Source organism: Chrysemys picta, chromosome 3, assembly GCF_011386835.1.
Source record: "Chrysemys picta bellii isolate R12L10 chromosome 3, ASM1138683v2, whole genome shotgun sequence".
NCBI lineage: Eukaryota > Metazoa > Chordata > Testudines > Emydidae > Chrysemys > Chrysemys picta.
In genome coordinates this window covers 196,575,363-196,591,910 of record NC_088793.1, presented here as the reverse complement: position 1 = coordinate 196,591,910, position 16,548 = coordinate 196,575,363, and the positions used below count along the sequence as shown (strand labels likewise).

Genomic DNA, 16,548 nt, shown 5'->3' with positions numbered 1-16,548 from the left:
GACACCATTCCTTACCCATCCTGGCTAATAGCTATTAATGGACTTAACCACCATGAATTTATCCAGTTCTCTTTTAAACGCTGTTATAGTCCTAGCCTTCACAACCTCCTCAGGTAAGGAGTTCCACAAGTTGACTGTGCGCTGCGTGAAGAAGAACTTCCTTGTATTTGTTTTAAACCTGCTGCCTATTAATTTCATTTGGTGACCCCTAGTTCTTGTATTATGGGAATAAGTAAATAACTTTTCCTTATCCACTTTCTCCACATCACTCATGATTTTATATACCTCTATCATATCCCCCCTTAGTCTCCTCTTTTCCAAGCTGAAGAGTCCTAGCCTCTTTAATCTCTCCTCATATGGGACCCGTTCCAAACCCCTAATCATTTTAGTTGCCCTTTTCTGAACCTTTTCTAGTGCCAGTATATCTTTTTTGAGATGAGGAGACCACATCTGTACGCAGTATTCAAGATGTGGGCGTACCATCGATTTATATAAGGGCAATAATATATTCTCAGTCTTATTCTCTATCCCCTTTTTAATGATCCCTAACATCCTGTTCACTTTTTTGACCGCCTCTGCACACAGCGCGGACATCTTCAGAGAACTATCCCCATTGACTCCAAGATCTATTTCCTGACTTGTTGTAGCTAAATTAGCCCCCATCATATTGTATGTATAGTTGGGGTTATTTTTTCCAATGTGCATTACTTTACACTTATCCACATTAAATTTAATTTGCCATTTTGTTGCCCAGTCACTTAGTTTTGTGAAATCTTTTTGAAGTTCATCACAGTCTGCTTTGGTCTTAACTATCTTGAGCAGTTTAGTATCATCTGCAAACTTTGCCACCTCACTGTTTACCCTTTTCTCCAGATCATTTATAAATAAGTTGAATAGGATTGGTCCGAGGACTGACCCTTGGGGAACACCACTAGTTACCCCTCTCCATTCTGAGAATTTACCATTAATTCCTACCCTTTGTTCCCGGTCTTTTAACCAGTTCTCAATTCATGAAAGGACCTTCCCTTTTATCCCTTGACAACTTAATTTACATAAGAGCCTTTGGTGAGGGACCTTGTCAAAGTCTTTCTGGAAATCTAAGTACACTATGTCCACTAGATCCCCTAGGTCCACATGTTTGTTGACCCCTTCAAAGAACTCTAATAGATTAGTAAGACACAATTTCCCTTTACAGAAACCATGTTGACTATTGCTCAAGAGTTTGTTTTTCTATGTGTCTGACAATTTTATTCTCAACTATTGTTTCGACTAATTTGCCCGGTACCGACGTTAGACTTACCGGTCTGTAATTGCCGGGATCACCTCTAGAGCCCTTTTTAAATATTGGCATTACATTAGCTAACTTCCAGTCATTGGGTACAGAAGCCGATTTAAAGGACAGGTTGCAAACCTTAGTTAATAGTTCCGCAACTTCACATTTGAGTTATTTCAGAACTCTTGGGTGAATGCCATCTGGTCCCGGTGACTTGTTAATGTTAAATTTATCAATTAATTCCAAAACCTCCTCTAGTGACACTTCAATCTGTGACAGTTCCTCAGATTTGTCACCTACAAAAGCCGGCTCAGGTTTGGGAATCTCCCTAACATCCTCAGCCGTGAAGATGAAGCAAATAATCCATTTAGTTTCTCTGCAATGACTTTATCGTCTTTAAGCGCTCCTTTTGTATCTCGATCATCAAGGGGCCCCACTGGTTGTTTAGCAATATCAAAATAGCTGTCTGACTGAGCACTTATTGGGATATCCTAGTTGAATTATAGCTCAAAAATCGAGCCTTGTTCCATACAAGGGAATTCTGCTATAATTGTAAACCTCCTCTCTGTCTCCCGCTAGAAGATTTGCAAGGCAGTCACATGGAACTGTCAACTTCCAATTACTGTGTTCATTCTTGTTCCTTACATTCAGCCTCTGGACTTAAATAAGTATTTAGTGTTTTGTTGATTGCCAATCTCTTTCACTACTATTGGGTCAGATTCTCAGAAGCTATGAACTGGTGCAGCTCCATTGAAGCTGGTGGAGGACCAGTTGAGCATATAAGCCAAGTTTAACTGGTTTATGGTGAGGTGGATTGATAAACATTATAATATGATCCTTACTGTTTTTAATAGAGATATCTTTTCTATTTTAAAATAAATAAATAAATAAATAAATAAAACAGATAAAAACTGATTAATTTATGGAGATATCTTACCCCTTCCACTCAAAATCCCAGCCAAACAAAAACCCTAACAAAATTTGTGGAAGGTATTTCGACCTTGTCTTCGTTTCCCATTGTTGATATGCCTGTATAGTCTTCTCTTTGGTTTGTATTTAGAATTTTAGAGCCATCTCTGGAGCTTTTTCACTTTTAAGAGTCAGATTGTGTTGTGACTGCAGTCTTTAGAGAGAGAATTACACATCTGTAATTTGTTTTCTGAAGATATATGTATCAGTGATGCCACTTCCCCATTCTCCTCCCCACAGAGTTCAGGATTCTATTATTCATGAAAAAAAAATGGATATGGTTCAATTTCTGTATACGTGCAGGAATGATTTCACTTCCTGTGTGGAAAGGAATAGAGAGTAAGAACATAAGATGTACCTGTGTTCCATGAAAGGGCCTGGCTGGCATCAGATTTCTTTATTGGGACCAGTGACTGTAGAATATTGAAGATGGTGAGTTCTCATTTTAGTCACATTCAGGGACACACACTCCACACTGGTGATCTGTTGTAATGTGTATCTTTTGAGAACAATTACAGCAAATCATCACTTTCTTGAGATTTAGTTATTCACTAGCACAGGCACATGTAGAGAGCGAAAAGAGAATCAGACTGTGACTTGATGATTGCGCCCAGTACATATGTTCAGAAAGTACACATTCCAGTCCTGGTCTGTCACTGTCTGGGCTGAAAGGACTGGGGTAGCTGAAGAAACGGGGAGCTCAGCTTATGAGGTCGGGGAGCGGAGTACTTTACTCTGCATAATAGCTACACCACTGGTTGGATAAGAAACAGCAAAGATATAGCTGGAAATAGTGCCTTGTCCATTCCTCTTCTCTCCAAAGGATAGTGACTGCTGTGTGATTTTTAGGATAGGGTCCGTAACATGACAAAAGAAAAATAAGAGTGAAAAGAACAGAAAAGACATAATTGCAGTTATTATGGGGCATAGCGTACGTGGTTATACTTGAGCTGCTTTGTGTCTCTTGCTTCCATAATAGTTTGTTCTCAAGCCGTACCCCGTGGTACTTGACAACCAGTTAAATAGGTGGCTTAGTAGTGAATATAGCACCAATCTTTCTGTTCAACCTGTGGCCTTAGACATGCTTAGGTTAGTTCTGCTGCTAATGGGATTTTATCTATATCACAAAACAGTTGCAATCCAACACAGTCACCAAGGCAACTAGAATGATTAGCTAGAGTACAATGAAGAGTCACTTTCACTCTTTCTTAACACATCGTCCTTAAGAATCAGTTGTTTTAGCTATTTAAAAAGGGTCAGCATAAAGAGGGGTTAATATTGTTGGGAATCAAGGTTCAATGGAGTTATACTGGAAAATGTTTATACAATCTTAGAAAATGTTGAATGTGGACTCTTACAAGATACAATGGAAGAAGGCAAAAAATACAAGTGACACACTTAATAGCCAGCCTGGCTGTTATATTTGAAGATGTCTTTCCTGCACACAGGTAGTTTTTTTTTTTTTTTTAATAGAGAATATAGGAACAGACTTACTGGGTCAGATCAGTGGTCCATCTAGCCCTGTATCCTGTCTTCTGACAATGGCCAGTGCAGGTGCTTCAGAGGGAATGACCAGAATAGGGAAATTCTGAGTTGTCCACTCCCCGCTTCTGGCAGTTGGAGTTTTAGAGACGTGGGGTTGCATCCCTGACCATCTTGGCTAACAGCCACTAATGGACCTATCCTCCATGAACTTATCTAATTCTATTTTGAGCCCACTTATACTTTTGGCCTTCACAGTATCCCATGGTAATGAGTTCCAAGAGTGACTGTGCATTGTGTGAAGAAGTACTTCCTTTTGTATGTTTTAAACCTGCTGACTCCTAGATCTTGTATCATATGAAGGAGTAAATAACACTTCCCTATCCACTTTCTCCTTACCATTTTATAGACTTCTATCATATCCCTCCTTACTTGTGTCTTTTCTAAGATGAACAGTTCCAGACTTTTTAATCTCTCCTCAGATAGAAGCAGTTCCATATCTCTAATCATTGTTATGGCCATTCTCTGTACCTTTTTCAATTCTAATATTTATTTTGAGGTGGAGCGACCAGAACTGTACATAGCATTCAAGGTATGGGCATACCATGGATTTGTATAGTGGCATTATGATATTTTCTCTTATTATCTATCCCTTTCCTAATGGTTCCTAGCATTCTGTTAGCTGTTTTGACTGCTGCTGCATATTGAACAGATGTTGTCAAAGAACTATGCACAATGACTCAAAGGTCTCTTCCTGAGTTGTAACAGCTAATCTAGACCCTATCATTTTGTATGACTATTTAGGATTTCTTTTTCTAAAGTGAATTACTTTGCAGTAATCAACATTGAATTTCATTTGCCATTGTGTTGCCCAGTCACCTGGTTTAATGAGATCCCCTTTTAACCCTTCTCAGTCAGCTTTGGACTTAATTATTTTGAGTAATTTTGCAACCTCACTGTTCACCCCCTTTTCCAGATCATTTACAAATATGCTGAGCAGCAGAATTCCCAGTACCATCTCAAGTTAAGCTCCTAAATTTATGCTCCAGCACCTAAGTAGGAACACCGATTTTTATATGTACTGATTAGCCAATAGTTCCCACCGAGGCCAATGAGATGTTCCGGTTGCTAAGATTAAAAAAAATATGGCCACTTACGTAGTTGTCTAAATCTAGATTTAGTCTTGCAAGGATGACACCATATCCTGGTTATTTCATATTCTATGTTCATTCATCCTTAAATCAAGACTATATACTGAATTATACTTGCATGGTTTGATAAATGTAACATTTGAAAAAGGTGAATGCTTAGAAACAGAATTAATTAGATTTATGTTAGCTGTCCCTCTGAGAACTTTTAAAATTTTCCATGAATAGGGTTTCAGTATTGTATAAGGAAGGTCAACCAATTCTTACATCTATTCAGAATTGAATACTTTATGTAAATAATATTTTTCTTAAACTCTGTTAAACTCATCGGACCTGTGTAACAGAGTGCACTCACCTCTTGCAAGCGCCCCCTTGGCCGAGTGCATGTGCCTGCACTCTCTTTGTTCCTCTCTCTTTGTGGTGTGTCTTCAGTGTTTCAGCCCTCTGGCCGAATCACATACGGTCTGCCTGTGAGATAAAAGCAAAGCAGAACCCCTTCCGGGGTACAGATCCACCAGGAGCCTCTCTCAGGGCCCTCTCTAACATTTCCCTCAAGTTGTCCCTGCTCCGAGATAGAGCAGTACCCCAAGGCTCCCTCCCTGGCGACAATGTCTTCACCCTCTTAGGGCCTTTCTGGTTGCAGCTCTCCAGCTGGGTCACTGCAGTTCAGCTCCTTCTCTGGGGTGCCTCAGGGTCCAGACCACTCTCCCCATTAGCTAATGGGGGAAGGGAGGAACCCAGGCCCACCCACTACTCCGGGTCCCAGCCCAGGGACACTGAAGATAGCATTAATTCCCTGGGCCACTTCCCCATGAGCCGTATTCACCCTTACTCAGAGCCTTGTCCTGATGGAGTCCCCGCAGCCAGCACAGGACTCCTTGTTCTCCCCGTCTTCTGGCAGCGCTACCCCATCCGAGGTCCTGCAGCTTCCTCAGCCAGCCACACACCAACCACGCTCCTCCAGTTCTAGCAAGGAAGTGCACTTACTCTGGCCCTGCAGCTCTTCTTATACTGACCTGCTGGGCCTTGATTGGTTGTATCCCGCACAGCCATTCTAGGCAGCACGGACAGTTGGTTTTTCAAACCATTGGTAAACCCAGATCTAAATAATAGAAACATTTAGCTAGATGCCATGGAGGAAACTATATTTGTTTGCATTGTATTTTGCAGTATGTCTCTCTCTATATATAATACATCATAGTTCAGTGTGTGAAAAAATTTGCTGCCATAATTTCGGGATCAAATTTGCAGTTGTACTCTTATGCTTTCCTCTTGCCTATGGTCTATATACTGGGTCTCTTCCATCTCTAGCCTCTATTGTTTGTTTTAAAACACTTCACAAACATTTTGTAGTGTGAGACCAGAATCATTTTAGAAGCATTCACAAAGCAGTGTCTTCTAGAATCAAACACAACAGCTCTGTTCCAGCACACAGCAGATTGTGGAAATGAATTGATGTATGTGGTCTAAAATTATTTTTAATACATTTGTGTGGAAAGTCTGGATTTTCTGATGAGCTTTCCTATCACTGGCAGTATTGGTATTAAAACCCAATGATGGCCAGCTGTTAAACTATAAAGGAAAGGAAATATTTTTTCTTTAATTTCACATTTTAAAAATTTTATTTTATTTTATTTCCCTCTCCCCAAAGTCTAGCTAGAAAAAGTCCTGACTTGATAGGTAGAAGATGAAAATTCTCAGGCATTAGTTTGTAATTCAGATAGTAAAAGAAGGATTACACCACTTTTTCAAAGACATTGGTAATAGTTTGCTGTGTCCTTAAATGTGAATTTTCTTGTTTAGTTTTTGTCAATGTGTTATGTTTATTACATTTTTGTTATATCATTTAATACCTTCAACATCTGCAAGCTAGTGCTAACAAACTATGGTGACTATTAAAAACATCTTATGCTCTATTGCATGGAGTAATTGTTTTTGCCCATTTGAGGAGTAATCTACTTGAGCTTCATTTTAAGAAATTCTAATATCCCCAACACAGCTTGTATGGGATCCACATCCTTTGCCTCTCTCTCTTTTTCCCTGAAGCATTATAATTACTAAATTCCCTTTAATTTTATAACCCCTAAATTATGTGGTAAGGTATGCAAAACTCACCATATATCTGGTTCTAATAAATTACTATTTAAAAAAAAATCACCCTCCCCTCTCCCCTCCCCCCATTCCCCCACACAAAAGCTTCGCAATAACTTTGCCAGGTATAAAATTGTAATTTCAGGAGGGGACACTTTGTGTAGATGTTGGAGGGCAGAGAGAGAATTATAAAGGCCAAGTTAGTTTCATTAGTGCAATTAAAAGGAACTTATTTGGAATGTACACAGAAGAGATGGGAGAGAGTCCAAGTGTGACGGATTGGATCACAGAAACCCCCTTGGGAGCTGCCACCCGATGTGCCAAGACTACTACTACTACTGCTTTCCCTGCCAGCTCAGGACTCCAGCACCCTGTCTTGCTGAGCCAGACACACCCGTCTGCTCCAGCACAGACCCAGGGTCTGAATTACTTGCCCCAAAGCTGCAGGTTTACCTGAAAGCAGCTAACAGAAGTGTTCCTGTCTTTAACACCCAGATGCCCAACTCCCAATGGGGTCTAAACCCAAATAAATCTGTTTTACTCTGTATAAAGCTTATGCAGGGGAAACTCATAAATTGTTCACCCTCTATGACACTGATAGAGAGATATGCACAGCTGTTTGTTTCCCCAGGTATTAATACATACTCTGGGTCAATTAATAAATAAAAAGTGATTTTATTAAATACAGAAAATAGGATTTAAGTGGTTCCAAGTGGTAACAGACAGAACAAAGTAAGTCACCAAGCAAAATAAAATAAAACGCGCAAATCTATGTCTAATCAAACTGAATACCGATAATCTCACCCTCAGAGATGCTTCAGTAAGTTTTTTCCTCAGACTAGACACCTTCCAGGCCTGGGCACAATTCTTTCCCCTGGTACAGCTCCTGTTCCAGCTCAGGTGGTAGCTAGGGGATTCTTCATGATGGCTCCTCCCGCTTTGTTCTGTTCCACCCCTTTATATATCTTTTGCATAAGGCGGGAATCCTTTGTCCCATTCTGGGTTCCCACCCTCTCCTTTTCAATGGAAAGACACCAGGTTAAAGATGGATTCCAGTTCAGGTGACATGATCACATGTCACTGCAAGACTTCATTGCCCACTTGCCAGCACACACGTATACAGGAAGACTTACAGGTAAAACACAGCCATCTGCAGTCAGTTGTCCTGGTTAATGGGAGTCATCAAGATTCCAAACCACCATCAATGGCTGACACTCTACACAATTACAATAGGCACTCAGAGCCATATTTCATATTTCTAGTTTCAGATACAAGAGTGGTACATTTATACAAATAGGATGATCACAGTCAGCAGACCATAAGCTTTGCAATGATACCCCACAAGAGACCCTCTGCACGAAGCTTATTCCAGTCACATTACATTCACTCATTAGCATATTTTTATAAAACCATATAGACTGCAACGTCCACATTTTTGTTTGGGCTTACTAATGTTTTACACATTTAAAAAAAAATGTTTGGAGCCCCATGCTAATTTTAGAAGTGCATATACTCTTGCTCCTACAGTCAGCAAGAGTCTCACCACTGATTTAAATGGGAGCAGAATTGGGCCAGATGTAATGAATAATGTAATGTGGTAAATGGAATGTAAAAAATTTAAAAAATTAATGGATATTAAGATTACATAATTGTATAAACCAGATCAGTCACGATACAGTAGTTGGGAACCCTGTGTCATGTGGCGAATAGTTGATATGGTGTAGTTTCAACACTTTTTTCACCATTTTGAGAGTCAGATTGTCAAATAGTGGTTTCTACTTGTGTATATGCCAACACTGGGTGTGTGCGTATGTTTTAGTTCTTGTACAACGTTTGAAAAATGCCTGTACAACTTTGCATCAGAATATGTTAACAGAGGGTTGAGGTTCCATCTGAAAATTTGGCACAGGTCTCCAAGTACTCTGCCTAGTCTTTGAGACCTGTAGAAATCAAAGCCCATTACGATGTGACCACAGAAAGGGAGGAAGACAAACAGTTCCTCCAAATCTTCTGCCGGAAAGTGATGTCTATTAGCATTTGGGACAATGTCACTATGAAGTTTTGCTATTATTGCAAGTACTATATCTATATAATTGAAGTATGGAACTAGATTATTCAAAAATTGTTCTTCATTGCAAAATAAATTGATTCTATGCCCATTGGCAGAAGACTAAAGTTTCCATTGACTAATACGTACAATATATTGAGAGAGACAGGTTTAATATTTGTTAAAAGAGCCAAGGTTCACAATTTAAAGTTTTAATGAATAAATTAAAGGACTGTCAAATTGCCCTTTTCAAAAATAAATTTAATAATGACTCTATTTTAGAAACATTCAATCGGTCACTTGCTTTTTAGCTTAAAAGTTACTAATTAATATCTGTTTTAGCTGCATACTTGCATGTAAACAAAGATAATAGCATTCATATATAATAGAACATTCTGAGTTAATTAATTTTAAAACTTGGAATCAAACAGTGAAATAAATGCATAATTAGAGTTCAAAATATTATTTATTTGTTTGGAATAAAGGTGACAAAGTATTAAAGTACTCTGCTTATATAAAGAGCTTTTATGAAAGGTCCATTTACCAAATTAATTATCCCTAAGTGTTTGTTTTGTCAGATTATTTAGTGAATAAATAACCAGTTTATTTATTGTAGACAGGGTATTTTGTGAGTGTAAAACAGCAAGGATCTACTTTAGGACCATTTATTTTACTTTGTGCATCACTTTCTAGGAAAGAAGGCATGTGAAGCAAGTTAATAAAATATTTGGAAATGGGGTGGCATGTCATGCCGATGAAGAGTTGAGTTTACTCAGATGACTGACATGAATAAAGAACCTGGGTAGAAAACTGACTTACACAAATCTCTCTACAAAAATAGCCACATTGTTATAACTGTAAACCAATAAGCACTGTGAACATGTAGCCAATAACAAGCTAGCATTTTTAGAAAAATGCATAAAAGAAACAAAAATAAAGATAATTTTGTAATGCATAAATAGAAGTCGTGTAAATGGGAGGACATTATTCTAGTGCCATGGAATGATCCAGTGATGCCACATGTGGAATTTGTGTTCAAACAGTTCAAGAGTTCTAGCCTGCTAATGACAAAAGAGAAACTTTAGAAATAGAGAAAAGTACAAGAGGATAACTAGATAATTCAATGATTACCCAAAAAGTTGCAACAAATCAGGTCAGTGTTCCTTTTAAAAGCTCCATGTAAGATGTTTAAAGACAATGGTGAAAGAAATAGGATAGACAGAACCTGCAAGGTTTATCTTACAGTAGGTCCCCTCCATACACATCCCCTTCTGTCAAATTTGCATTTTCATGTCATGCTTTTCCATCAGTGTGTGGTGACAATGCACTGTGATGTAGGCTCATCATACATTGGTGCAACATCATGAAGTCATGGTACTACACCAGCATGTCGCAAGGCACTGCTGAAAATTAATTCTGGACTTTATATTGTTGTGCTAGCTATTGGAGACAGATAATTGAAAACTGGGACAAATCAATGAATATGGGGTCAGATCAAATTGCCACTCTGAGTATTGGCAGGTCTCTGGTTATTGGGGAGCTCACTGTTGCTGCAGATAGTTATAATAATTGTATACGCTAATATAGGTTTCCCAAAGTCTGTCCTATCAAGAGATGTTGCACAGATATTTGAACAATTGTTAAATACAAGAAGAACGGAATACTAGGCCCCACAGATATCAAGGGAGAATTCTTTGTATAGAGAGTAATAAGCATAGGGAAGAAATTAACTAACAAAGAACAACTTCTAAGAGAAATTGGTATAAACAGTGGTTAATGGGATTTGGGCAAACTGAGTATTTGAAGATAAACCATTTGTTGGTATACAGGTGTTCAAGAGTTGAACCTATGACAAAGGGACTTCTCCATGATAAAAGTCCCTGTGTGACAGAAGAATAAACAGTGTATTCAGAAGTTCTGGTATAGCATCAAGGTGAAATCAGCTGCATTGGTCTTTGTCTAGAACATGTGCAACAAGCTGCATGCAGCAGAAGGAAACTGAGCAGAACTCTGGCATTGACAGTAAAGATTAACGACCCTCCTTCCTTTAATTGATCCAAAGCACACTTCTTTCAGTCTTTGTCTGTTAGCTGACAGAGAATACATCAGGTAGATACACTCCATTGCTTACTGAAATTAAAATCAGTCATTTCTTTCATTATCATCTGCATTACTTGGGATGTTTCAAAAAGAAAATCTGCAGTATGGGGAGCAACAAATATTTTTATGCGACTCTAGTCTCCTGATGACCATTGATATTTTAGTAATAGACCTGTTCAGTTTTATTAAACCATCCTGAAAATGCATCTGTCCAGGAGAGCAACCATTAAAGCACGAAGTTGTTCACCTTATATTTCATTAGCAATAAGATTTCATGTACTGTCTTTCTAACTAGGCCCCTATCAAATTCCTGGCATGAAAAACGTGTCATGGATCATGAAATCTGGTATCCTCCCATGAAATCTGATCTTTTGTGTGCTTTTACCCTATACTATACAGTTCTCATGGGGAGAGCTCTCTAACTGCCGAGCTCTGAAGGCAGCACCGTTGCCAGCAGCAGCGCAGAAGTAAGGGTAGCAGTACCGCACCCCCCCACACACACACTAACCTTGCGACCCCCCCCACAACTCCTTTTTTGGTCAGGACCCCTACAATTACAACACAATAAATTTCAGATTTAAATAGTTGAAATCATGAAATTTATCATTTTTAAAATCCTATGACCAAGAAATTGACCAAAATGGACCATGAATTTGGTAGGACTCTATTTATAACACAAATTCTTTAAAAAGACCCTGCATTTAAGACACAGTGCAACTTGAGGGTTCCTTTATATACTGTATTTGTGCAATGTCTGCATGAACAAAAAATGCAATTTCCAAAACTAGGTGGGAAGTGGACAGTGAAAGATTTGAATGCACAAATGCAATTTTCAGCAGACAATACATATCAGTTTTCAAGCACAAATATGCAGCACTGTTTTAGAACATCTTTTGTCACATAAACCCTGCAGAAAGTAGAGAGCCATATTTTTAGGATGAATACAGTTCTTAGAAAACAATCCAAGCCTTTCATCCTGAAAGCCATTTTTCCTTCCCCTATTGCTTTTCATGTTTGTGTCTGTGATTCCCGCATTATATCCCTGCTGTCACTATACTGTATGCTCAAGCAATATGGCTTTCACACTGCATTTTATTTACAGCGTTGTTGAATCTCTAGAAATCAATGCTCATGCTTCTGTCCCATGATGTATTTCTTATTATTAACATGTACATGAAAGAAAAAAATCCTGTTAAATTTATAGCCCCAAATTATCTTTGACGTAGGTAGGCTACAAATGATGTTGAAGTGTTTGTTTATCTTATAAATGTAAGACAATGTTCTCTCAAATTTAATTGACCAATTTTTGGACTGCCTTATATTTGTTCATAGATTTATCAGAGCACACAATATGAGCTATTGAGCTGCAAGGTATGGATTGCACTTGCAAATCTGAAGCTTCTTGTGTTTTCAGAAAACAAGCACTTAAAATGAGCATAGACATTCAGTTAAAGTAGTAGAATTTCCTCATAACATATTTTATACAAAGATACCTCTTTCAAGAGCTGTTGGGATGAAAATAAAATTCTCCATTTATGCATGGGAGGCTTATGTTATGGGCAGTGGTAGTGCATTACACTGCATACCTCAGCCATTGACCCGGGAAGGCTGACTACACGATAGTTTGTTTTTCATTAACATTCAGTCCCTGGTGCATCTTCTGAGATACTGATAGGGGTATCAACTGGGAATTTGTGATATGGACAATTTTCTGATTAAGTGGATTGATGCCACCCACTGATTTCATGTAAGCAACCAAGTAGGCTTCTGGTAGTAGACCGTTCTTTTCTCTCTTCACTTCTTGACCTGGGCTGGATTTGAACTGGGACTGCAGACATCAAGATCTCTATCTTGCTGTCAAGTCCCTGAAATGTTGAGTGTTCCAGAGAACTATTTTCTGTGTGTGTGTTGGAAGTAAACAAGTTACTTATGTTCATGAAGACACGTGCAAGTGATTGAACAAGTGCGTTGGTGATATCTCTTTCTTGATCGTTGCAAAAGTTTTGTTACTTAACCTTTTGGTCCATCTCAACTTAATAAAAAGACAACCAATTCTTATGGAAAACATGTTTACTCTGGCCCATTTGTAATAGTTTCTAACAGATACAGGCAGTGAATAGTTGTTTGGGGGTTAGGCTAGATGACCCTTGTGGTCCCTTCTAACCCTACGATTCTTCTCCACTCCATAACTCGATGTATCATCCCAATTTACAAGACAGTGGTTGAAATGATCCAAATTCTGATCTGTTAAACTGGTGTAAATCTGGAGTCGCTTCATTGACTGTAATGGAAATCAAGTGGTGTAAATTTGAAGTAATTGAGGGTAAAATTTGTCCTCTTATAATAAGGCTTGTATTTTTAAGGGTAGTGTAAAAAAAAAAAAAACGTGCATAAGTGGTTTCAGGAGCTAAATTTGCCTCCCCTAGTCCCCTTGCCATATTTGTGGTTTTACAGCAACATTAAAAAATAAAAATCTCCAAGTTTGCTCTGTGAAAGCCCTGCACAAACAATGGAAATGTTATACACAAGGTGCTGTCAAATGCAAAAACAAACTGTGAACTTTCAGTTAAAAATAATATCTAAGAATAATGGAAGTTTAATAGATACAAGTTTGACGTTTAAGTTGATTGTATCTCTTTAAGAGCAAAATAAATCTCTTTATTGCCTGCTAGAATACTGAATTGCTAAAATATATTTGTCTAAAGATGTATTTTTTTAATAAACACTGAACAACAAAAGCAACTAAAACCTGAAAGTTTGGCAGAACAGTAAATATATTAGCTCAAGAAAGCTCTTCAAGAAAAATACCATAAGAGGAATTAGGAAGGTGGATGGGTAATCCTTAATGGAACCCTTGAAAAAACTTTGGCATGTCTCTTGGTTAGGTAGGTAGGTCTTCTAAATATGCCCCCCCCCCCCCTTTTTTTTTAACTCTTAAGTAGCTGCTACATAAATCTCAAGGATTTTTTCAGGGTAGAATAATAATAATTTGCCAAGTCTATATTAATAGTGGTAGACTGATCATGGACTAGCATCAGGACTTCTGGTGCATAGATTGCACAGTAAATAAAATTAGTGGAAAGGCCTTAATAGAGGCCAGGGATGGCTTCACATGATATCCTTTATAATATTTGTGTCTCTTATGATTCCCTGTTTGGGGGCAAGTACTGCTTATGTGTTTAATAGTCCACATTTCTCCCTTCCACCAACATACACACACTCTCTTCTCTCAAGTTGAATGAGAAGTGTTTTTGCACCAAAAAAAAAAATATTTTCATTCAGATCTTCACTTTCAAAACAGTCACTTTCTTGGGACGATTTAATTTATTCCTTTTAGTTCAAAGAAAATGTCAAACAATGAGACACTGTACACTTTTACATGATGCTTTTGGAACTGAAGCACAATATTACTGAATATTTACTAGTGTGAGAAGAATCTAGAGACCTTCATTTATAAATTAGTTTTCCATATTACAAATGTATTCAGTTATTGAAATCAAAAACAGAAACTGAAATCTTCAGACTGAAGTGATGCATTTTTGTGTTGAAACTGCCAGTGAAACATTTCATGTAAATGAGGTGGTTACACTTTAATTATGCATGAGTTAAACAATAGGACATAATATTAACTGATTTAAGTTGTCATTTTAGCTGATAAAATTGTTGACTTCAAGGAAGTGAAAATCATTTTCCTGATATAGGGAACTCTGTTCCTTTCAGAAGGTCTAGAAAAGGGCACTTACCCACTGTGAGAAAATCATAACTTCCACATACAAACTGTTTTAACTTGGGCTGTCGATTAATTGCAGTTAACTCACGTGATTAATCGCATTGTTAAACAATAGAATACCAATTGAAATGTATTAAATATTTTTGATGTTTTTCTACATTTTCAAATATTTGACTTCTATTACAACACTGAATACAGAGTGTATAGTGCTCACTTTATATTATTATTTTTATTACAGATATTTACACTGTAAAATGATAAACATAAGAAATAGTGACAGGTTTCAGAGTGGTAGCCATGTTAGTCTGTATCAAGAAAAACAACGAGGAGTCCTTGTGGCACTTTAGAGACTAACAAATTTATTTGGGCATAAGCTTTCGAGGCTTAAAAACCACTTAATCAGATGCACGGAGTGGAAAATACAGTAGGGAGGTACAACACGAAAGCTTAAATAAATTTGATAGTCTCTAAGGTGCCACAAGGACTCCTCCTTGTTTTTTTTTTGTAAAATAAATAGCATTTTTCGATTCACCTCATACAAGTACTGTAGTGCAATCTCTATCGTGAAAGTGCAATTTACAAATGTAGATTTTTTTTGTTACATAACTGCACTCAAAGACAAAACAATGTAAAACTTTAGAGCCTATAATTCCACTCCGTCCTACTTCTCGTTCAGCCAATTAACTAAGTCAAACAATTAAATTTACGCGAGATAATGCTGCCCGCTTCTTCTTTACAGTGTCACCTGAAAATGAGAACAGGTTTTTGCATGGCACTGTTGTAGCCATCATTGCTAGGTATTTACGTGCCAGATATGCTAAACATTTGTATACGCCTTCATGTTTTGGCCACTATTCCAGAGGACGTGCTTCCATGCTGAGATGTTTGTGTTTAAAAAAAAAAAAAGCATTAATTAAATTGTGACTGAACTCCTTGGGGGGAGAATTATGTCTCCTGCTCTGTTTTACCTGCATTCTGCCATATATTTCATGTTATAGCAGTCTCGGATGACGACCCAGCCCATGTTGTTCAATTTAAGAACACTTTCACTGCGGATTTGACAAAATGCAAAGAAGGTACCAACGTGAGATTTCTAAAGAGAGCTACAGCACTTGACCCAAGGCTTAAAAATCTGAAATGCCTTCCAAAATCTGAGAGGGATGAGGTGTGGAGAATGTTTTCAGAAGTCTTAAAAGAGCAACACTCTGATGCAGAAACTACAGAACCTGAGCCACCAAAAAAGAAAATCAACCTTTTGTTGGTGGCATCTGACTCAGATGATGAAAATGAACGTGCATCAGTCCGCACTGCTTTGGATTGTTGTTGAGCAGAACCCTGCATCAGCATAGAAGAATGTATTCCGGAACGATGGGTGAAGCAGGAAGGGACATATGAATCTTTACCACATCTGGCATGTAAATATCTTGTGACGCTGGCTACAACAGTGCCAGGCGAATGCCTGTTCTGACTTTCAGGTGACATTGTAAATAAGAAGCGGGCAGCATTATCTCCTGCAAATGTAAACAAACTTGTTTGTCTGAGTGATTGGCTGAACAAGAAGTAGGACTGAGTGGACTTGTAGGCGCTAAAGTTTTACATTGTTTTATTTTTGAGTGCAGTAATTTTTTTGTACATAATTCTACATTTGTAAGTTCAACTTTCATGATAAAGAGATTGCACTACAGTACTTGTATGAGGTGAATTGAAA

The 16,548-nt window shown here is 38.0% G+C and overlaps 1 protein-coding gene across 15 annotated transcripts in view; it reads left to right on the top strand.

Annotated features, from left to right (window-relative positions):
* MACROD2 (mono-ADP ribosylhydrolase 2) overlaps positions 1-16,548 on the top strand; it is a 1,307,214-nt gene that overhangs the window by 575,127 nt on the left and 715,539 nt on the right. The gene's annotated exons all lie outside the window — the stretch shown is intronic.